This window comes from Tympanuchus pallidicinctus, unplaced genomic scaffold (assembly GCF_026119805.1).
Source record: "Tympanuchus pallidicinctus isolate F22 unplaced genomic scaffold, pur_lepc_1.0 scaffold27, whole genome shotgun sequence".
Taxonomy (NCBI): domain Eukaryota; kingdom Metazoa; phylum Chordata; class Aves; order Galliformes; family Phasianidae; genus Tympanuchus; species Tympanuchus pallidicinctus.
The window spans coordinates 5,192,260-5,216,796 of record NW_026294744.1 but is presented as its reverse complement, the minus strand read 5'-3'; the positions used below and the strand labels follow the sequence as shown (position 1 = coordinate 5,216,796).

Below are 24,537 nucleotides of genomic sequence, written 5' to 3'. Positions count from 1 at the left end.
TTAGGAAGTTTCATTCTAGCTACTGAAGTATGTTTAGGAACACAACTTGTTCCTATGGAAATTAGTGAGAATTTTGCCCTTGACTCCAAATAGAACGGGAACAGACTCCCTGTCTGCAACATCAGACATCCCAGCATAAAGTGACAAAATCGTGTGGGCCTGCTAAGCTTCACCATTGCGAAAAGGTCAACCTACAAATCAAGAGACTCAAAGGGAGAAGCACGAATGCCGCTGCTGGAGCTGCTGCACACACAGACGTTAGATCTCTCCCTGTTTACCTTCAGAGAACATAGAAAATCAGCACCTTAGCTTCCATCCTGCACAAACTGCCAGGTAGATCCACCTATTGTTGTGCTCCGAGCCTATTGCCTGCAAGTGAAGAAATGAAGCAGAACAGTCCTACCATAAAAGCAGCGATGTTCTCTGCCAGCTGAAGACAAGGTATTCAGATGCAGCATCAGCATCAAAAGGACATGATGTCACGTGAAGTACTCAGTGGCTCCTCTGTAGACTTTCTACAGTGACAGGGGGCATTGAGGTGTACCTGGGCAATACTATCTGTGTTGCATGCTGGTACTGATTTCTTGGGGGCGGGGTGTTACTCCTCCTCATTTCCATTTTGGTGTGCAGCAAATGTGCGTGTAGGGTGCCAATAAAGGCAGAAATCTGTCCTGTACTGGGGAAACTGCTAATAGTCTTAATTTGTCTTTATTTATTTATTTTTTTTTTTTACCATTATTAAAAAATAAAATCAGATTTAAAGCAAGTTAACTGCTCCAAAGGTTGCACTATGCTGTTCTTACATTTTAAAGATGGTAGTGGATTCTCAAGTCTACAGGTTATTATCTGCCATGTCGTATGTTCTGGCATTCAAACACAAATTGTTTGCCACGTGATTTTTGCTTCTCTCTTGAAAAGAAACATCCTGTCTGAATCAGACACACCACAGACATTTCCAATCCCAGAAAGATGAACTCTTTACAACTGAGGCTAAGTAAGGCATGCAGATCATGAAGACTTAGAATAATAGAATCACAGAATCACAAGGTTGGAAACAACCTATAAGATCATCTAGTCCAACCGTCTCCTCATCACCATTGCCACCACTAGCACTAAAAGCATAACATAACACTCGCACTCCACACTGGGAATCTATAAAAGCCAGCAAATAGCTTTATTTTCAGGGCCTCTGAAAACAGATTGTTTTATTTGGCATTTCTGAAGCAGTAAGGCAGCCCAGACAACTCGCTCTCAGGTCTGATTCTACTTGTGCCAGGCTTCTCATGACCATTAACGCCACTGTTACTACCCACAGCCCTAGCATCTGCACATGTATTTTGAAATGTCTGTCTTCACAGACCTTATGCCTTCCTGAATTTTTAAGTCCTTATAAGCTTCCATGCATTCACTTCTTTCATGTAGGAGTCCATATAACACCCAGTGGGACCTTGTGAGAAGCAAGTTTTGCCTTTCCCTTCAGAGTTCCCATAACTTATATTGCAGTGATGTACAAATTAATCACTGGCTGAGCCCTACAGCCACTGAATTCCATTGTCTGAGCAACAAAATTTGGAGATAACAAATTTGAGCTGATGTACCCTTATACAAGGGTATTTTGTGAATAGGAAACAGATCCAGGTCCAAAATTTCCAGAGTCACCAGTGAATTTGCACGGGTCAACTTGCAGATTTGCAACATCAGGTGTTTTAGAGACCTGTCCTTTTCTCCACCAGGGATATCTTAAAAAAAATCCTTTGGGTTGTTTCATATTTGTGCCTTAAAATTCTAGACACTTTGAAATCATTGTACAGAATTCATTAAAAATGAGGCAAGTAAATGAAAAGATAGAAGAGAACTTTTCTAGATCTACGTATGTTAAAGTTCTCATTTTTAAAAGGAATAAAACGAACAAAGTAGAAGAGCTTTACTTCACCTTCCAATAATTTGCAAAAATAAATTCCTCGCCTTATTTTATTTTTTTCAGTTCAATCCTGACAAAAGAAGTTAATCTATTATCTACAGCAGAAATGTGATTAGTTAAAAAAAATCAGTTCTCATCTGTAAAACTTTTTTTTGGAAAAGGACCTCAGCCTAAAAGCCCAGTTTATCAGAAATCTCCACTGTCCATTAGGAGAGTAATTTTGAAAAGACCAAACAAAAAAGTTGTAGCTGGATTTACCCCAAGTATATCATATTTTGAAGTATAAACATTCTTACAGTAGTTTATCGAGAGCATAATTAAGCTCCCAGCTGGAATAATACAGTGACAGCTCTCATACCTGCCTAATGCTATTACTTACTGCTGTTATATGAAGCTGTGTGCTTTATAAGCTTGAAAAGGATACTTGGAAACTCATCTGCCTTTCTCCCACCTACAAATATAGGAAAAAGAGAAAGAATGAATAAATGAATAATAGGGATTCTACTTCATTTCTTTAGTGCTCGATTCTGCTGTTGATGAGCCTACTCCACCAACATGCAAATCTTAAATGCATGACTGCATTATTTTTACCTCCATAAGTCTAGTACATTTGCCCTGACAACAAACATACACATACAAGAAAAGCAGGAGTGAGCCACTACTCAAATTCTATATCTGTGAACTTTTTCTCCAGCAACAAAAGGAACAAAAGGGTCTCTAGCAATAGAAACAATTCCTCCATTATACCTTCACACTCATCTGTAACAATCTTACTGCCTCTCAGACAGCAGTAAGTGTTCATGCAAACACCTCGGTGACTGATACAGGAAAAATGTAGCCTATCATTTCTCATTATTGTACTGCAGTAACGTTTTGCTGCTCCAACAGAGATCTGTCGGGGCACCATACCTGCACAAAACACGATTTTACACTGAAGAACCTACACTCCAAACAAATAAGACTGAAAGTAGAGAGAATAGGAAAAAGATGAAATAGTGGTGTAAAGCAATATGCCCAAAGCAGATCAGTTACAGAGAAAGTAGCTCAACCATCTGCTGTATTTACTTTTTTCCCAAACCACCTGAAGGACTTCCAACACCAGAGAAACAATGCTAAGTTTACTTTTACATGCCAGTAAAGCTGAAGCAACATACAGCTTGAGCAATACATAGCTTGGAAATGAACATTCCCAGAAGCACTTTAGTTTATTAAAAAATATATATAACCAGTACATTATAACTAAGTTACATTGGTGTAGTAAAATACAGAACCCACATTATCATCTATACCTATGGGTTTAGTCTCCATATCTATTTGCTTTTTTCCTCTCTGCTTCTTCAAACAGAACACCTTCAGCAGTATCAGCTCATACAATTAGACATCTTCAGAGAACAGTATTCTCAAAAGCAACTATAGAAATCATGTAGACTTTATAGAAAGTATCTTTCTTGCCACTCTGTTATCAGTCTTAAGAAATACATATTTACCATCCTCTCATAGCAACCAGGGTCTCAGAAGTGAAATGGAATATCTTTTGTTCTTACTACTATAAGGAGCTTTACAGAAAACATAATGCACAGAATAAAACCTGGCTCACTTTCTGTTTACCTGCATTGACTGCAGCACTAAGTAGTAAAAATTTAATAGTTCAATATAGAAACATAATTCAATGACAACTAAAGGAGATGAGATATTCAGATGTCACTTCTTTTTCTTTCTTTATGTAGGTTTGTCATTAAGTTTCTTCACTAGGGCTGGTAATGGTCAGAAAGTCCTCAATTCCCAGAAGATATTTTCAGACAGATGTTTCACTGCCAAGCTGCTAAGAAGACAAGGTCACAGGCTTGATTCTTTAGAATATTTAAGTAAATGCTGGAAACACAGTTTGCTGATATTAGAGAACGCTAATGCATTAGGAATGAGGCATATGTTTTAGCACTTTGCTGAACAGAGCTTGGGATAGGCTCTTCCTCAGGGTACAAAGGAAATGCGTATTTTAGAACAGATATGGTTTACTCACTTGAAAGGAGCATTTCAGCAAAGAAATGTACACTTCCTATGGAAGCTCCCCTGCTTTTCTAACTTACTACTGCTATCATCTCAGATTCTTACTGCTGAACATCAGTCAGGCACTGGTTAGGTTTAGAAATGTATATCCTAAAACCTTTACACACTCCTTCTTAATGGTTCTGTGAAGAATGCTACATATAAAACATTTCTTGGAAAACTATGAAAACTGGTTGAATCATTTCAGATGTTTAACAACATACAGTTAAAAGTGTGCGCTTATTCTCTCTGTCTTAAAAAAAAACAACAACAACAAAAAAAAAACCCACTTGTTAGCCCCTTTTTGGTTGCAATTCTAAGACAAGTGACCAAGATTATCATTCAATGCTACGGACTTTTCTTTCTCTGCTATTTTATCTCCTTCCTAGAGATATACTCTTTATCATAGTTGACATCCCTACAAATTTAAAACTGCCAAAGAGTTCCATTTCTACCCGAACCTGACACAGTTAACATAAGAAGGCTGTGACTGGTTGTTAGTGTAAATGGGATTAGAATTATTGATTTCAACCGGATAATGACAGGACACAGCATCCTGAAAAGGTAAGGCGACTACCTTATATTAAGTAAAGATAGGAATTAAAAAGAAGAAAAAAAGAGGGTGAGATTTGCACCTAGGTCATTACAGAAGAGGAACACAAAAGATGCATTTACTACTCATAACAAAACGATACATTCAAATGTAACAGTACTTCACCTCAGAAGAACCGTTTGCCTGATAGCTCAGAGCACCACAGGTACCAGCAAGCAGCGTTTCCTCCCGTTACGACCCCAGAGGTTACAGGGAAGTTAAGGACCTGTGAAGGTCACACCACAAGAAGGTGACAAAGTTACACAAGAAGTCAATAAGCCTATCCTCACTTCCATGCTGCAGCAATAAACTACAGAGATCCCAGCACAGAGCCGCCCCGGGGGGAGGGGGTCAACGACACGCAAAGACAACGAACATCGCACTTCTCGCGTCTTGAAGAAGCGGAGCAAGTGACGATTCAAACTATGTTTTAGTCTGAGCTTTATGGCTAGAGAAGTAAAACAAACACTAAGAGATCTAGCGCAACTCACACTGCTGCTCAGTCCCGTCCGTGCATCGTTAAGGAAGGCACCGCAGCCGGGAACGCTGAACTGGGGCCGCGGATCGCTCCGCTTTTATTGCTTGTTTTTCTCCTCGGCGGCAAAACACGACAGTGGCACGAGTCCATCTCACGAACAGGAAAGAGACGAAGGCGGGCAAACAGATAACCCCGAAGCCTCAGAGGGGTCCCGTTGTCATGGAAACGAGTCACCGCTAATGAGCCTTCTAAGACGCGAGCGGTTAATACCTGAGTCCCGCAAATCAATATTGACTCATGGGCTCAGCGCACACACAACAATCCCGCTGCCAGCAGCCCGGCTCCTGGCCAAACCGACCAGCCGCCCTCGGCCGCTCGCACACCGCACAAAGTTTCCCGAGAGCGGCAGGTAGCGCCCGGGTGCCAAAAGGCAAAGCGCAACCCCTAAACAGCCAGAGCACCCCAACGCGCGGCCCGCTCACCTGGCACCCGGTCGCTCTCTGGGCACCTTTTCCCACGGTCGCTCGGGGAAGCCCCGGGGGCAGCTCTGGGCCGCTGCCGAGGCGGCACGTCAGAGCCCGAGACAGGGGACGAAGCGCTCCGGAGCCTCCACCTCCCTCCCCATCGCCCGGCTCCCCGTCCCCGCCCGCGTCCCCTCCCCCGCCCCGCCCCAACTAGCCGCACTCCCTCCACCTGGGCCGGCTCTCCCACGCGCGGCCCCCGTGTGACGGGAGGAACGTCGGAGAGCCAGCCCCGCCTCTCCCCGCACCGGCTGCCGGCTGCGCTCGTCCCGCCCGCAAACTTCCCCCCGACCGGCTGGGAAGGACGGTCGGGCCAGGTGCGGCCCCTTCGACGGGGAACGGGAGGCGCTGAGCTCCGAGGCGGGACGGCGCCTCAGGGCGGGGCGCCGCCGCCAGCACTTCTCCCCAGCCTTGCGGGGCGGGCGCCGCGCAGCCCCCTCCTAACGGTACTACAGGGGCGGCCTGAGGCGGACGACAGCCGGGCGCTGCTCGCTGACGGCGTGACTCCGGGAGACACAGAGGGTGCGCGCCGGTTTATGGGCTCACTTTGCTAAAAATGGCAAAGCCTCCCTCCGCCCGCCCTCCTCTTGTGCCGCAGTCGCTCGGCCCAACCGGAGGAGACGGCCCTAAGCCATTGCCTCGGAATGGTCCCTCGTACGGATTCGATGTATAATAAAAGCTCTCTTTCATTTACACTTTAATGCGTAAACCGTGCAGAGCAGGGAGCTCCGCTGACGCGGTTGCGATGACTCATGCCCACCACATGTACATTATTTACTGTTTGGGGATGGAGCTACGTTAGATGAGGCAGCTGGATAACACAGTCTTCACGCTCTAACTGCTTTCCTACAGGCAGGATCTCTCTCCCTGACATATTTTGATTGATAGCCCCGGGTGAAGCTATGCTTTGGATATCTGAGCAAGTGAAGTGCACTTTTTGCATAGGTGTTGCACGCGGAAAGGAGTGGCTGCAGATGTACTTCTGAAATCGGGCAGCAATATATACTCTCACTTTCTTCACATCACCAAACTCAGCCAGTTGTTTCAATCTGTAAGCTGAATGATTCCAAACAGAAATCAAAGTCCCCTGTCATCTAGTACCAGCTTTTTGCAGGAGGATCCCTCATTACACAGCCGCATGAAACTAGGCTATACTGCCCCAGTGGGACTAATTCTTCTACAGACACCAAATAAAACTCTATGACTAGTGGGTGCTGCTGTTTTTTCATAAAATAATTACAGAGCACAGGAATGGTGGACCAGCAGTTAACACGTTTGCTGTTTTTCCTACAATTTTGTAGTAGTGCTGATACCTCATTTTAACTTAACCTGATAGGACAAGAGCAATAAACTATTTTCTATTTCTTCCATTTATTTTTCTTCTTAAGCAGATGGTAGCACAAAACCTCTCCCTGCATGGATGCAGATTCAAAGCCACTCTTGCGAGGTGCTCAGGCTTCAGACATTCCTATTTCTTTACTGGGCTTCTCTATTAGAGTGTCACTTTCACTCCATTTCATTGTCCTAAGAGACCAAAGGAAAAGCTTCTTTAAATAAGACACAAATGATTGTGGATTATTTATGCCTATGTCCTGAGGAGCAGACATTATAGAGTGTGTATATGCATGAGAGGAAAAAGCAGGGGGGAAGATGTGTATTTTTGACACTTTTTTGAGGACAGAAAGAAATACTGGACTTTTACTGACATGAGCCTTCCGCTGGTCAGCTCCCAAACCCAGGGGGCTGAAGATGCAAATTAGAACAAGAAATGGAAATTAAATTCTGATCAGTGCTAATTCCAAATGCAACAACCAAATGGCTATATCCTAACTGCCTCATCATCGTCTGTTCAATGCTGTATGGTTCTTGTGCAGTAATATAACATTTCTATTTTTTTTTCTTAAATAGTAACAAGTATTCCTGCTCTAGCACTAATGACCCATGCAATAAAATCTCTTTACACAACTTCAATCACTGTGTAGACTAGAACTACATGCCTTGCTATGGACAGTGACACTAAACCAAAAAGAGGAGAAGTGACTGATGCATCTCTCATCCCTACCTAAGCTAGTGCTGGAACTGATATTAGGATCAAGGCCTTATGGTGTCAGAGCTCCCAATTAAGCCCAAACTATTTCAAACTTATACCAGTTCATGATTTCAAATGCAGAGTTCTGTATAAAAATACAAAAAAAAAAAAAAAAAAAAAAAAAAAAAAAAAAAAAAAAGTTTGCACTCCAGGGAGCAATTGCTTGTGACTTTATAGTATAAAGAAGGCTGTGAATTTGGGCCTTGAGATGATACCATAGTAAATTCACAAAAAATAGTATAGCACTACTAACTGTAGATTTCTTTCTCGTCCCAAAACTAGAGGAAAGCACTATTTTGAAGTTCACAACAGCTGTGTGGCTAATTTACTATGTTAGCCGTGTCCAGAACAGTGATGCTGGCTCACAGATAAATTGGCTTACATGGAAACTCCCATCTATTAACTCCAATAATGGCAAGATCACACCTCAGGCTTTACAGCACAGTAATGATTTGCATGCATGAGTTATACATAAATATAAGCATATGTGTAAGCCTTTGTGGGATTGACCCCAAGTTTCTCAGGTTGTCATCACTAAAGATCATGCTTTGCCAAACCCAACAAGGATGTATTGTTCCATCCTTGCAATTCCGTGTGTTTTTATTTTCTGCGTAACTACTAGCATACACACTGCTTTTTTACTATGCCATGCGAAGGAATCTTAATGATGCCCTATAAGCACAGAAGTATAGCATATGTCAGTATCAGATTCATTTCTGAAGAGGCTAATTCACCTTTGCTAGTACTTTAAATAGATTTCATTGGACTGTTACAACATGGAATGCACAGTGTTTCCACACTGTATTTGGAAAAGAGACTGTGTTCTAGTATTGTTTCAGCCATCTTTTATAACTCATCTTTGAGTATCATCTAGGGAGAACTTCCATGCAATTTTTTTTGTGAGGCACTTGCATGCTAACAAATTACACTCAGGGCATTAGATCCTACCAGATGAGATGTGTTGACATCTGCAGAGAATTAATAATCAGAGTGCTTACTGCCAACAGGGAAGTCCAAACTCAGGTGATTTGGACATGGCCCTGGCTACCACATGGTCCTGAATGATTGCCAAAGATATTTTTCAAAACCAAATGTCAAGGAAATGACTCAGGGACAGACTTCACTATTTCTCTTCAAGCTGTATATTCATGAACATGTGTATGTATGTGTATGTGCTGTGTGCAAGAAGAAACTGATACTTAACAAGGGTGAGAATCAAAAACACTGGCATGTACTTCTGTTAGCTTTACTGGAGCAATGACTTTGGAAGGATTAGCTACAGCTGAAACATTTTATTACTGTTTTAATTTGGTTAGATTTCTGAAAGAAACATCAAAAAGAAAACAAACATAAAATACCAATGGTAAAACAACATTCAGTGATAGTAGTGCAAGCATGCATGGTCACATGATTTACAAAGGGGTAAATATATGCACAGATATGCACATGTACACAGATGCACATTTATGCTTTCAAGCCCCTGTCTAGGGAAGCAGAAGGGGTCACAGCTTTACACTGCGCTGGTGATAGATCAAGGTAAGTATTTGTACTGCTAAGTTCACCTCAGAACACACCCTGTTGCCTGGAATTGGCATTAATCCTATAATCAAAGAGGGAAGTACATGCAGGGAGTGCAGGTCTCCATCTGATTGCCAAGCAAGTCAGACTGCAGCACTTCTCTCCCACTCACATGCACCTCAGGCAGGTGCTGTTCAGTAGGCAGCAACAGGAGGGGAACTATTTTTGTGAAGCAAATAAAAAATACTGGTTATTTCCTTGTGTAGATAATGGGCTATGCTACAGCACCTGACATTTAAAACCCATTAGCACTTGTCATAGAAATATTATGCAGTGGGTTGGTTATCCTGCAATAGCTATGTGGGACCATCCCCAGCCTAGCTTACATCTTTTCTTTCTTGTAGATACTTTTTGCTCTTTTCTTTTCCACTGATTGACTAAGAGAAAATGTATGATTTTCATTGCTCCCAAAAGTTAGTAGATCTATCTGTGCTTTTTGATGGGGTTACAATGGGCTTGTAAAGCAGAAGGTAAAGAGCTGGAACAGTGCTCATGTCTGACATTAAAAGCAAAAAGGGATCTTACCTTTCTCTAAGTGCATCTTTTTTTTTTTTTTCATCCTTCTGAATCACCCTGCATATGGCAGAGAAGGAACTGGTTCCAGAGGACTCAGAGCTAGACAGGACCACTCTGAGTTGGTGAAGAGTGCAGAAAGGGAGTAGAAAGAAAGGAAAATAATTTGCTCTATAATACCGAAGCAGGTCTTTGTGGCCAGAGGGCCCAGCCAAACCTTCCAGTTCTATAAAAGAAGATGCAGCTAGATGCAGTTTTTGGACTTTGATATGGAATCTTTAATAAGAAAATAAAAGTGATGGAGAACAATAGCAAAGTAGAGTTACTCTAATGAGATGAAGAAATTTGAAAGGAAAAGTCAGCAAACACTGGGACGAGTTTTATATTCTCTACAATTGACGTTTTAAACTACTGTACAATGTGTCTCAGCTAATACTTTTTCCAGAAGTTTCATTTTGTGACTGTTTGCTTCCTGACAGGGATTACACAGAGCTGGATCACTAAGCAGAGGCTACATTTCAGCTTCAATAAGACTGCATTTGAGGAGTGGAACTGCAGTTGCTGAGCAGTATCTTTTACAATCTTTAGAGAAGTCTGTGATCCTTGACATGGCAGGAGCCAAACAGATGTCTGATGACTATATTTTACTAAGAAATACTTAAACCAAGGCAGGGAGAATAGCAAACAGGGTAGATTTTCTTGTGGTTACAGCACAATCTTGGGAATTGTTTTTTTCCCTGAGTACCCTTGAAGAATGGATAACATTTTAGTTTAGCTACCCATAACATAACCACAAAAATACCTGTTCTCCCAGATGTGCTGGGGATACACTGTTTGCAAGATACTTTAAGATTCTTCAAAGGAGAAGGAATTGGTATTGTTGCAACTTGCTTACTTCGAGCCAACATGAGCTCTCCTGCAGCTAAAACTCTGATGCAGGCTCCGATGCAGGGGTTTGGAATCTGATAGAGATGTATAGCACAAGTGAGATGGGCTGTAGGCACATGGGACTGAATGCATGTCTCAACTTCTTAGCTGGAATAAGTGATTTTTGCATGATAGATTGTTTGGGATTTTGCTGGGAATTTAGGTTGTCTTTGAGTTCACCAGTCTCCTCCAATCCAGTGGTTGCTGTAGTACAATTAATGATCTGGTCTAATGATGGAGAGAAGGAAGGCTGTTTTTCTTTGAGACAGGAGAGGTTTTATTTTGATGGGCACACAAAATGAGATATCCCCCTAATCTCCTGTGTAATTCATTCACATAATCTCTTTGTAGGCACATTGTATTAATCCCTGTTATTAAGAGAGAAAACCTAAAACATTGAAAGTGTCAAAACATACTGCTCAGCAGAAGAAGCCAGGATGCTGAATGTCCCTCTTCTTTCTACTATAATAAAGATTTACATTGTTTATGTCTTAACGTATCACTAGAAATATTCCCTTAAGTTGATAATCTCTGGGGAAAAAAAAGAAGAAAAAGTAATTGAATGAGATATACGTAACAGAGCTACAGCAATAAAGGGATTTTTCTACAGTAATGCAATCAATTGCAAAAGCTGGATCAGGGGACTTTTAAGGGGTGAGCTAAATCCAGAGACTGAAGTACAATTCGCAGAGTTGTTTATGCTTTCCTATATAGTCAATTTCTGTGGAATCTGTCAGTGCAGAGAAATGACACAGCAAAAATAAATTGTAAGACCATCATGTAAATAGATTTCTTTTACACAGTGTTCTAGGTTCACAGGCTTTAGGCTGCCAACCTTGGGCTAGGGATTTGTATACAATAAATATATCTGTACTATTAGTGGGAGTGGTTTGTAATCTAAAACCTCTGTGGACTAATAGCCAGTTACATCCAGAACAGTATTCCATCATCCTGTTTAGGATTAGTTACTGATGGACCAGAAAAGGATGCAGAGGCTCCTTTAACTACACAGAACAATTCCTCTCTTGCCTGAAATGGAAGCTTGCTGTGATGGCTTGTTTCTTCCTCACGTTCCTGCTGAATCCTCCCTTCTACACATAGAATCACAGAATCATAGAATATCCCAAGTTGAAAGGGAACCATAAAGCTCATTGAGTCCAACTGCTGGCTCTGCACGGGACCACTCAAAATCCAAACCCTGTGTCTGAGAGTGTTGTCCAAATGCTCCTTGAACTCCAGTAGCCTGGGGCCTTGCCCACTGCCCTGGGCAGCCCGTTCCAGGTGCAGACCCTTTCCCTGACCCCCAGCTGCCCTCCCCTGACAGCTCCACGCCGTTCCCTCTGCTGTCACACAGCAGAGCTCAGCGTTGCCCCTCCGCTCCCTGTGAGGAGCTGCAGCGGCCATCAGGCCTGCCCTCAGCTCCTCTGCTCTGGGCTGAGCACACCAAGGGACCTCAGCTGCTCCTCATACATTCTGCCCTCTAAACTTTTCTCCATCTTTGTGCAACTCCTTTGGACATCCCTAGTAGTTTTATGTCCTTTTTGTACTGTGGCAAACAAAACTGCACACATTAACGAGTCAGTGCTATTGCCGTGTAGAGTGAGACAATCATTTCCCTTATTTCAGTCATTCACTGAAATACATGTGAAGAGAAGTTCTTTCAACATTACACAAGTATTTCCTAGACATTCTCAGGAGCTTGTACAATCTTTCATTTCTCTGTTATGCACTGTATTATACTCTCTAAAGCATTTTCCCCTTTGCAAGCCTTTCCTTAAAGGAATACACTGTAGTTTGGAGGACAGAATTTTAGCCATTCTTCTAAGTAATCACTACTCACAGCCTTAACATTATTTAGGCATGGGAGTAAAACTTGTACATCTCCTTGAGGATCTGGGTCACAGATGTATTAGAAAATGTTATCTTCACTTTGAAGTGCAACTTCAGTACAGATTTGCTTGCTTCACGCTGCTCCTTTCTATTCTTGCTTATTTATACCAGAAATTTTTTTGTTTGTGAATAGGAACTGAAGTAGGTTACTTGGCATTTCAGTCCCTTAACCATGCACTGTGTTTATCTTGAGGATAATAATAATAACATTTTATGTGCAATACCAACATTAAGACACTGCACATCACTGACAGAAAACAAAAGAAATTGTTTTGACTGATTGGGCTGGGAGTCAAATACAGGGAGAAAGCAAGCAGAGGTGACTTGAGTGCATTAGAAGTTCTTGCACTTTCTGGAAGCACATGATGAAACTCAGCCACTTCTGTCTCAGCAAAATAAATGTTGCTCTTCATGTCTTTTTGTAGGAAAGTATTATGAGTAAGACTAAAAAAAAACCCAAAAACTAGGGTTCTTTTCTGTTCAACAGAAGCCTAATAAGATGTTTCAGTTTTGCTACCCTTGCTAAATGATGGCTGCAAAACTATGGTATTTTGTGGGCAGTGTCTGATGGAGTTTTTTCAGAATGAAATATATTAAACAATATCAGTGTCTAAAAGTAGTAACTACCAGCTATTTGGTGTCAAAATATTAAGGTTATTTTTCCATTATCGTCATAGAGGACTGTTTTGCATGCTGCTTTATTGGGGAGATTTTGATTTATCTAGGCTAAAAATTTTTTCTTTCTCATGGAATAAATTCTGTATTTTTCCAGAAAGCATATCATTTTGGTATGCTGTCATATTCAGGTTGCCTGAACCACCGAGTAACATCTATTGCACTGAGCTTCCCTTTGTGTATGAACAGGGAGAGCAATCTGGACTTCTGGGCAGTATGTGGGAAGGGAGAGGCTTGGGAAAAGAGAAAAGGCAGGTTTTGCAGATTGGTGGAGAACAGAGATTGGAAAGGTAAGAAGGAGATAAGGGGTTGCAGATGCAAAGGGAAGAAAGCTAGAATTACAGGGAGAATCAAGGCAGAAGAGAAGCAACTGAAGAGATAACATGCAGGGAACTGTAAGGGCTGAAATGAAAACCAAAGGCTTAAAGGGTCCTGTATGATGCATGCTCAGAAGTAGAGAGCTCAAATTCTTTAATGTTAGTTTTGGTGATTGTGACCACAATTCTCTTACCCAAATGCATGGTGGCATTTACATGTCAGGGTTTCTGAATCCTGTTGCGTGGACACTCACGCTAACGGTAGCTAGAGAGTGCTACCAACATCACTGGCCACATCCAATGAAATTCCAGACACTTTCTTGTGTCAAAAACACTTGCAAAGGAAAATGTACAGATAAGTAAATAAAAAGAAGTCACAAATATTTTCAGAGCTATTTCTCAGTTGTGAAAGCAAATGTTCACAAATACATCCCCCTCATCCCTCCCACATGGCAAGTGCTTGTCCTAGTCTACTGAGGACCGGAATTGAGTGTGAGAGGAATTGCAAATAATCACAGTAGGGCATAATAATATCTCTTTTGTCTCTATTTTACACAGCTCCAATTTTTTTTTTCCTGAACTTTCATATATTCTTGTTGTACTCTTGCATGTGACTAAAATGATATGGTTTAATCAGTAAAGCAGTAATTGTTACTGTTTGCCTATAATAGCAATATTTGCTCTACAAAGATATGTAAATTAGGCACTCTCACAGTGTGCCACATTCCGTTTATTTGCAATATTCTTAAGAGTCTTCTAAGAATTAAACTGCCTCTAGTCTCTTCTACTGAAGGAGAAGATTTGTAGATCTTCTACAAATGAAGCCAGCATAGCATTATTATTCTCTCAGGTTGGTCACAACCAGTTTGAGATGGGGACAAGATAATAAGATTTTCTGGGAAACAAGCGTCTAGTGCTTCACGTCAGTAGGTAAAAAAGTCACACATTATTTTGTGCTTTTTCCTTCTTTGCCAAGACTTGCCCAGAATTTGGGTGGTTTAGGCAGAGCTGCTAGAATAAATACAGATTCAGCTGACAATTCCTGCTGTGATTCATATCAGGCAGTAAGGACTGAGAAGCCCCTTTTTGAATATGCTCCAGTGGCAGATATGAGGATAAGTTAATAGCAGATTCTAATAAATCATGGGACCAGAATCAACATCCAGCTGTTGCAGCCTTTTAAGCACATACAGTTGTGGCAGATCTTGCAGTCCTGACACAGAGAGAAGTCCCACTAGAATTACTGGGCATTTACCTGAACCAGGATTGAACACCTGCAGACTTGCGGCCCAGTCTTTTCTCATGACAGCATCCAATTAAAATTAATGAAGTAACTTGTTTGGGATCACCCAGGGAAATGATGGGAGAAGCAGGAGAGGAACTCAGATTATGTGAGTAACTTCCAAGTTTTCTTGATGTTGTTAAGTCAAAAATATTTAGAAAGCCGAAATGCTGAATAATACTGAGAAATGGGAGTCATTAGGTAAAATGGCTCTCAGGCAATCTGTCTGGTCTGATCAGTTTGTTCTGAATAATCTCTGAGGTAAAACCTCCTGTTTTCTAACGCTATTTCTAACCTGTCTCACATATAATCAGGTATTTTTGTGAGAGTATTTTATTTTTTATAAAGGAAAAGAGTTATACCTTAACATGTCTTCTACATTATTTTTCTCTTCTACATTACTTTGTCAGTTCTTTGACATGTCAGAGCAACCTGGAGATGATGCTCTTTCCCATGCTGGGCTTGATTTTGCTCCTTGCCTACCTGAAAGTATTCATTTACATTTTGTCCATGCCCAACTCTCCTAGCTTACCCTGGGTGCAGATGAAGGGTGACGATGTGCCTTTGCAAGCTAGATGGAAAGGCATCAACTTAATGTCACCTGTGTCATTAGAGTGCTACGAAGGCAATGTGGAGGATGTAAGATTTTGGACTGCTACTTATAGAATAAGTGAGTTTGCTTGTTTGTGTTGCAAATTCCATGTGGGAGTCACTAAAAGTTGGAATAGTTTCAGAAATCTAATTTACTTTCATTGTATATGCTGTTTGATTACCTTGTACATTTCTTTCTGGTTGCAATACAAATAGTTACTTTACAGCCATTTTTATTTTAAGTCTCTCAAGCACCCACATATCAGTATAACATTTGAATTGCAATTTGTGAAAGAAATATTTATTAAAGATAGTAATTTCCTTTGGAATTTTATGTATGTATGCATCTCTATCTTTCTGTTGTTTTCAGTTACTATGAGGGTTTATTCTAGCTATCTTCTAGCAGGCAGTTTTTAACTAGCTCTGTGTCTCTGCATAAGAACAAAGTGCATTTAATGTACTTTCTTAGAATTCAATCATAATTTTTGAAAGAACCATCAGAGTATTGTACAAGAACTTCAGTGCACAGAGAAAAGTCTCCTTGACTAGACAGACAGCATCACCTTGTCTGACACAAGGCAACTTAAATGACTAAATGAATTCAAGAAGATGTTCCTAAATTGCATACTATTTTTCCATGATACTGTTAGGGTGAGTGTCCATGCAACAGGATTCAGAAACCCTGATATATAAATGCCTCCCAGTCTATTTTGCTCAAAGCAAGGAACTTCCATGCTATTGTCCACTGGACTCCATAAGTTAGAAGAAAGATTATCTGAACCATAAATTAAAAAAATGTCAACACATCTCAACAAACACCATGATAATGTAATCCAAATATCTAAATTCCTGAATGAAATATATTTTCTCCAGAATGCTACCTTCTCTCCTGGAAACAGTACAAGAGGATTAAAAATTCTTCCAAACATGCAGCAGAACTAATCCACACAGACCACTACTAAAAGCAAAACTGCTAAGTCCCTCATGAGAAACACTTCTTTCCCGGTTTCTTCTGGGGGGAATTGGATGCATTTTCCATTAATGTGGACACTGTTAACTTTTTCTGAGAAGGACCAAAGGCCACACTGGATTTTCACTCCTCTGAGCTGAAGTTGCAAAATTCTGTGTGGCTGTGCAGGTGGAAAAAGAAAAAAAGCAAAAATGTGGTCCCCTGATCATAGTGAAACACTGTGTTTTAGAAATAAGGTCTTCACTTTTGCTCAGCATTATGACCAGCATAGCACAGCAACCAGCGGCTTATATTTGCTGCTTGGTGGATATTTTGTCTTCAGGGAACCTGGTTAGACTTTTTAGACTTCAGTAATACAGTAGCATGTTAGCAATTTTTGTCTGTCTGTAGGGACTCGCCTGTATTTCATGGAAGTCAGTTGTAGATACGGACAGTTGGTATAAACTCAGGATCTTTCCTTTTTCTGTAAGGTCACTGATCATGGTGCTATTGCCTGTGATGTGGCTGGTTTGTCTGTCTGATTTCAGTGAAGTTACTCATTACAGTCATCAGTACAGAGAACATCAGAAGAATCATAGAACCATAGAATCATAGAGTCATAAAAATTGTTTGGGTTGGAAGGGACCTTTAAGATCATCCAGTTCCAACCGCCTTGCTATAGGCAGAGACACTTCTCTCTAGACCAAGTTGCTCAAAGCCCCATTGAGCCCAGGCTCGAATACTTCCAGAGATGGGACATTCACAACCTCACTGGGCAACCTGTTCCAGTGTCTTACCACCATCACAGTAAAGAATTTCTTCCTAATATCTAGTCTAATTCTACCCTCCTACAGTTTAAAACCATTTCCCCTTGTCCTGTTGTCCTTACAAAAAGTCCCTCCACAGCTTTTTTGTAGGTCCCTTTTGGGTATTGGAAGGCTGTTAGAAGATCCCCAGGAGCCTTCTCTTGTCTAGGCTAAAGAGCCCCAGCTCTCTCAGCCCATCCTTGCAGGAGAAGTGCTCCAGCCCTCTGATCGTCTCTTGGCCCTCCACTGAACCTGCTCCAATAGCTAGATGTCCTTTTTGTGTTGGACCATGTCTCCAAGGGTTCACTTTCCTCTGGAATCCATGAACACTGACACTGTTGAACAGGTGAAAGATATAGGAATTTAAGTACCTGATTTTCAGAAATTCTGAGTTCCATCTTTTTCCATTTATCTCATTTGAAATGGAGGGAGATAGAAATGCTAGTCCTAAGATATTGGTTCACCAATGCTCTGCATGGATCATTTGCAGTGGTGGAAAAGGAGGCTTCCACCCCTTCACAGCTATCCCACACTGGCTACAGAGAGTGAGAACATCTGACTTATATTCTACAGGCAATATTCATGTTGCTGTCAACTCAGCTAATGTGCACTGACTTTCAAAGTGCACAGCATTTAGCATTGTATGGTAGGCTGCCTGATATATTCCATAGCATGAAACTACAGTGTAATACAGATGAAAACTAAATAGCAGGTTATGTTAAATGCTTTTTGAAATTGTTCAGTGATACACAAAAGATAAGCTAGAGATTCAAGTGAACAGAATAAGCTACTTTCAACAAAGTCAATATATACAGCACATTGCCACATTGCAATTCCCAATTAACTCTTGCAGTTCTTAGGAAATATGGGATGACAATCATGAAGCCAAAGAAAATTGTGTCTTCAGTTTCCTGATAAGTGTTATTTTTTCAATGGGATGCCCCATTCTACTTCTTGGTCTTGCTGCATTCATAAATCAGTCTTTTCAGTGCTATTTGCAGTCTAAATGATGATAAATATTTTAATTTGGGAGTTGCCATATTATACTGTGTCATTAGTGGGATTTTCCCTTCTGTTTCCTCTAAATATTCCTATTTTCTCTTCAAGACAGTCACATGACAACATTTAATGCTACCAAACAGAAGGAAGCTTCTGCTGTTCATTAAGAAATGTATTTTTAAGGTTCCTTCCTTCCTTCCTTCCTTCCTTCCTTCCTTCCTTCCTTCCTTCCTTCCTTCCTTCCTTCCTTCCTTCCTTCCTTCCTTCCTTCCTTCCTTCCTTCCTTCCTTCCTTCCTTCCTTCCTTCCTTCCTTCCTGCCTCCCTCCCTCCCTCCCTCCCTCCCTCCCTCCCTCCCTCCCTTCCTCCCTCCCTCCCTCCCTCCCTCCCTCCCTCCCTCCCTCCCTTCCTCTCTCCCTCCCTCCCTCCCTCCCTCCCTCCCTCCCTCCCTCCCTCCCTCCCTCCCTCCCTCCCTCCCTCCCTCCCTCCCTCCCTCCCTCCCTCCCTCCCTCCCTCCCTCCCTTCCTCCCTCCCTCCTTTCCCATCTACCTATCTATCTATCTATCTATCCATCTATCTATCTATCTATCTACCTATTTATTTATTTATTTTTGGTGTTAGGTATACTTATAAGGCTTTTTCTGACCAGTTCCAGCTGAAATACTATTCAAGATTGGAACAGTAAATCCTGATGTGGAATCAGCATGAAGACATACAGGCTACATAAAATCTTAGTTGTTGTTGTTAGCAGTACTTATAATTCAATGAGTCTGATGGTTTATCACTAGAAATAACTTACTCCAAGTACAGGTAAATCTAGTTCCTGATTTCATTCTTCCAGCTTCTGTGATAGCTTCAGTTGTGATCGCAATAAAAACAGGGACATGAATTCAAGAAATAGCCATAGCTTGAGTCTTTCTTCCTTGAAGAATGTACACATTGTTTACAACAAATACAAGCCTGTAGCTCACCTTGATTTATCTATGAAAAAAAGTTACGAGGATGTTTTATTCCATCCTTCATAAGATAACAATAGCTTTGCCAAAATACCAGCTTACTACAGTCTGGAAGAACAAATGCTTTGCCTCTGTGGACAAACATAAATCTCAAGGTCGGTCAATAAGGAGAGAAGGGAAAGAGGAGGATTTTGGTGGGGCCACAAGGTGAAAACGTGGTATTTGAAAAAAACTTTCCATTTTCATTCTTCCACATAAGACCAGTTAGAGAGAAGTCAGAAGAAGTCAGGCTAGGTTGGTGATGCTTGTCTGAGTGAACTGAACCTTCCTTTCACTTATAGAAAAGAAGAATATCATTTACTTCAGTCACTTTCATTTCTGTAAGATGCATATGTACTTCACCTCAGATGATGTACTTCACCTCAGCCTCTGGCAGAAACTGGATGACTTGTGCTGAGAACATGCCTTTTGGTTTGTTTGTTTTGCTTTGTTTGTTTGTTTGTTTTTGTTTTGTTTTGTTTTTGCTTATGCTATGGTTAGAGCACGCAGGAGTACATTAAGGCATAGCCAATGTCGCCTTTCTGCTTGCCTAGAAAACAAGATATTAAAAATATTTATTGGGAGAATCACCTTTCTGGCCATTTTTCTATTATTTCTATAATTTCTGCTGGCTTGCATTTAGTGGTGTTTTCTGTCATTAAGATCAATAAAAGCTCATTAAAATGAGTGGGGCTGTATTTTGGCAATGGAAGGAGCTTGTTATTCGGTCACAGTGAACTGAGCCTTTCAATCCTGACTGAATAGCAGTGCTGCTTGATACACTAAGCACTCTCAAACATCATTAGTGAGTCAGAAAGAGAAATGCTAATATTCTAAAGTGGAATACTAAAAGTACTGTGACATCATGTCACTGCCAGATTGTCTTTTATAAAGACCATGGCGTTATATGGAGTACATGACAATCCAAGTCCCTCTTGATACTAACCATATCTTCTCAAATCTGATGAATACTGAAAATAAATAGAGAATGTGAGCAATAGTACAGCTCCTTGTACATTTTGAGACACAATGCTGTTTGAGAAAGTTGGTTCTGTTTTTGTCATTTGCTCGTATATTCGTGGCAGTAAAGCTCTGTAAATCTTTAGAAGCAGTTTCTTCATAGTTTGGCTTATAAAAAAACCAAGAATATCCAGCCAGCTAGATAGTCCAACCAATAACATATGCCAACTTTACTGCTAATTGCCTGTTTTAAGCCATACCAGCTGAGTGTCTGCTACCTTACATTTTTACTGGACTAAACCCAATTATTTTTATTTTGAGTAACAGTTTGTAAAAGAAATCATTCAGAGTTATTAAATATTTTGGCTGACCAGAATAGAAGTGCGGATGTATTACCCTTTATTTTCACTCTTTATGTTGGCAACTTTTAAATAATTTTGAAGGCAAAAATGGAAGCATCTTGTTTGAAAACATTGAATTACAGCATTTTTATATACTTCCAGTATTTTTTTTTTCATTTTTAAGCTATCAGCCAAGTCAGTGAAGAGCTGTGACTATTGAACAAATGCATTTTTGGTAAATAAATCATTAGTAAAATTTATGAATCTGAGTCACTCCATTCTAGAAACTGCCTGTCATAATTTTCTAAGATCATTCCTTGCCTAGAAATATGTCTCAATTTGATCCATTTGTAAAGCACTGAGTGTATATCTAACCTTGCATCATGCAATTGATGGATGAAACTAACATTTTCAGTTTTTGCTAGAGTACAGCCTAACATCCCCACTAATATAACTCCCACTGAGTTACTCTGAACAAACAAAAGTGATCTGTTTAGAGCATTCATAACACAAGTGCTTATAAAATATCAGAGTAGAAGACAGTTCTGTTTAGTGAATGATTTTTCTTGTTCTGTGAGAAAGCTGTAGAAAACATCAGGAATTGAACTAACATTCTTTTGAGGTCTCTGGCAATGCTTTACTATAGGACAATCCTTCCTGGAAAGAAAAGACAAACTCTGAATATAGTGAAGCTGCTAGGCCAAGAATCACCGCTGTGATCACCAAGAATCACCAGTCCCACATTAACGGAGTTTTTTCATTATTATTAACTATGTGTGTTAGCACATATCCAGATACAGATCAGACTGCAGCAGGCACTATACAGTCGCAGACCACACAAAACAGCACTTTTCTCAAAAAACTCACAGTTTAAGCACTGCTGGTACCTCCACTAACCCATGTGCTTATGACCGCAAATGAAATCAGGAGTGTAGAATCATGACAGATGTAGAACATTATCATTTTTATAAATAATGACAGGCTGAGAGGCATATGAGGATTTGAGTTTTAATATGTTGATGAAAGGTTCTGTGTTCACATTCTCATAAAAAGAAGACTTTGGGAGACATTTATCATAACAGAAAATTCTTCCTTTCTTCTACTTGGATTGTTTCTTTCTTTGGGGGGTTTTGAGTCTTGATCTGCAATAAAATTTCTGGGAAAATAAAGACACAAAGGAAGAAAAGATGATTTAAAAAAAGAGGAATTACCAAGAAATACTTTGACTTTATAGGAATAAAAAACGTCTTAAAGAAGAAGGTAGAAGAACCAGCTGCTTATTGGCGCTTGATTCCTCACCTTGCAAACATCAGTGGGTTTGTAACTGTATTAGCCGGAATAAGAGATTTCACATAAAGTTTCTTTAATGTAGGAGGGCATGTCGTATACTGAAAATCATCACTGGAATTTTTTCAGATCAGACTGCACTGCCATTTGCTTTGAATTATTGGTTTTTATTTTTCTGGGGGAGAGTGTGATAAACTAAAAATGACATCCTGACGTTTTTTTGCAGGCTCTCTTTTTGTTGTTTTGATCTTTGCTGGTGAGCCCTTCCTCCAGGAGCTCTGTAAGACCATGTGTTTCTCTGAATGTTCTCACACAATTCTGCGTCATGGTGGGAACATTTGGTATCATTCCCAGGGCATGGCTGAATTGCTGTCAGGCCTTAACACTAAAGATGGGTAAGAATGAGTTGAAGCTGGGGTAGAAGACCTTTGAAGAACACCAAGTTACTGAGAAATAGTGGAAAAGCTGGAAAATGACGGGACTGCTGTCATGAGACAGAGCATCACAGTTCCAATCACTTCCAGCTATTGTTCATATCACCACACTGGCTTGATTGTATGCAAATATTCTTTTCATATTCACAGTTGGCTAAACATTTCTTGCTTCCTAAGCTCCCTTTGTGATTCAGTGACAAATAAGACTATTCACTCTTTCTGCCCCAGCTTTATGCTTACTATATGATTTCTGACTGCTAGGATGGAAGGTCCACAAGCAGCTTTGGGGCAATGAGAGCTGTTCTTTGCTTTAATGGCTTACTGGAAGAGGATTTTTCTGTCAGCAGGTTGGAGTTGTAGCACAAACACCTTGTATACATGCCTCAGCTGTCTCCAGAAGAACTGGTAAAGTGCCCAAGTGAAGTATGAGGCTAAAAGAAACTACACTGTATGCAGATACCACAGACAGGTATCCAGTTCAGGTATCTCTTTTTACTACTGTATTGATGTATATTAATTTATGTGATCAACAGTCAAGGTTGAGATCTACTGATCTTGTGTTGGGATCCACTGTTAAACTGAGGCTATACCCATTTAGTGACTGAGATTACTTCTGGGATGAAAAGTCTCTACTACAGATTAGAAAAGTTTGTTTTTGAGGGACTGGAGTGGACTCTAGCATAGCCTTCCCAGATAAATATCATAGCATATTATAGCATGTCCACTAGCATTTCTGTGAAATTCTGTGCCAGTTGGTGCTTCGTGACACCCTTAAGGGAAATGGTCAGTATCATGGAGGAAGCAGAGATGAGCCTCTCTGGATGCATATGAGGATACTTGAACAGGAGTCTTATCTATAAAATGAGAATATTTGGATATTTCAGACAAAAGAAACTGGAAAAAAGTACTGAAAAATATTACTTTTTGGTAAACCATTATAATTGGTTTACCAAACACAGTATGTTTATGAGTCATCTCTTTATAAAATGAAAACTAATTCGGTAAAACCATGAGGAATAGCACTTAACCCTCATATTCTGTGTGAATATTAACAAAATGGTTAATGAAACTGCTCTTACTCATCTAATAAAATTCTCCAGAAAAAAAAAAAACATAATAATGGTTTCCAGAGCTCTGCGGCTAGTGAAAGAAGCAATACTGCACACTCTAACATGCTTCCAAAGAAAGGTTATGGTAACAATGTGTAACTGTGTCCTTTACAAGTCAAAATTGTTATGTGATCATTTTTATGAATCACATCCCATTAGATTGCTTACAGGAAACCTCATTTATGCATCTGCATCTTTCCTTGCAAAATGCAGAATTAAGTTATCATGACATTTTATTGTGTACAAAATTAGCTCAATTACTAAATTAGAAAGGAATTCTAATAGAAACAGATATAACAATAGTATGGCAAATAAAACCCTTATGGCTCCTTCTTATTGTACTTGGAAAATGAAGAATGATAAGTCATGTATCATAGCAGGACCTGCTAGCTACATAGTGGAAAAGTGTTTGTTTTACATGGTGTTATATATGGTCTATTCTGCTTATTAAACTTGTTCTTTTTTATCCTGATAATGTTCATTTGTGTATAAAAACTAATTGGAAATGGAGGATTCCAACCAATTGCCCTTTCTTTTTTTTTTTTGGTTTTGTTTTTTTTTGTTTTGTTTTGTTTTTGTAATTGTACATTTTGATTTTACATTTCTGCCACAACACTTGTGTCATGGTTTCTATGGATTAGAAGTTTGAGAGAGCCAGTGACTTTTCATTACACATGCACTTAATAAATCTCTAGAATGCAGGAACAAGGATAGTAAGTTCCTTGCTAACTCGAGGCCCTGACAAGTTAGGCACTTAGCTGATGTGCTCAAGTTAGAAACAAGGTCATGCTAGGCTCTCTACATAGTTAATTCATACTTCCTGAGGGAGATGCAGCCCACCTATGGAGTGAATCACTCACTGAAGCTGCATCACATTCTTCATTGACTGCAGAGGGACCCTATGGTGACCTTGATCCAAATATAGATTCTTGAGCTTGATACTTGAAGTTAGGTCAGAGGAATCCAGGACTCTCTAGATGTCATTTTAGATTAAACAGGAAAAAAAGGCAAGATGAAATGAGAAAACATGCTGAGTTTAAAGAACCCAAGCACATTGGTATATGAAGTTTTGAAAATAAAAAATCAACACCTTGCAAAAGAACTTCTGTTCCTCATTCTCAGTGTTCCATTTTGGCCTCTGACCTGCTATCCCAGAAAAGAACCCAAGCCAAAAATACCTCCCCCCAGCGCAGTTAAGTGGGTTATTTGCTGAGGATTGTAAGAAGACATGTCCTGGGT

The 24,537-nt window shown here is 40.3% G+C and overlaps 1 protein-coding gene across 7 annotated transcripts in view; it reads right to left on the bottom strand.

The window, feature by feature from the left end:
- SHISAL1 (shisa like 1) overlaps positions 1 to 5,670 on the bottom strand; it is an 84,183-nt gene extending 78,513 nt beyond the window's left edge. The window contains exons 1-3 of one of the 7 annotated variants that reach the window (XM_052690736.1): positions 5,520 to 5,670; positions 4,686 to 4,785; positions 2,301 to 2,372 (exon numbers count right to left, since the gene is read on the bottom strand). The gene's annotated coding sequence lies outside the window, so the exon portion shown is untranslated. The other 6 variants (XM_052690734.1, XM_052690741.1, XM_052690738.1 and 3 more) reach the window with 6 other exon arrangements.
- Between the last annotated feature and the right edge of the window lie 18,867 nt (positions 5,671 to 24,537).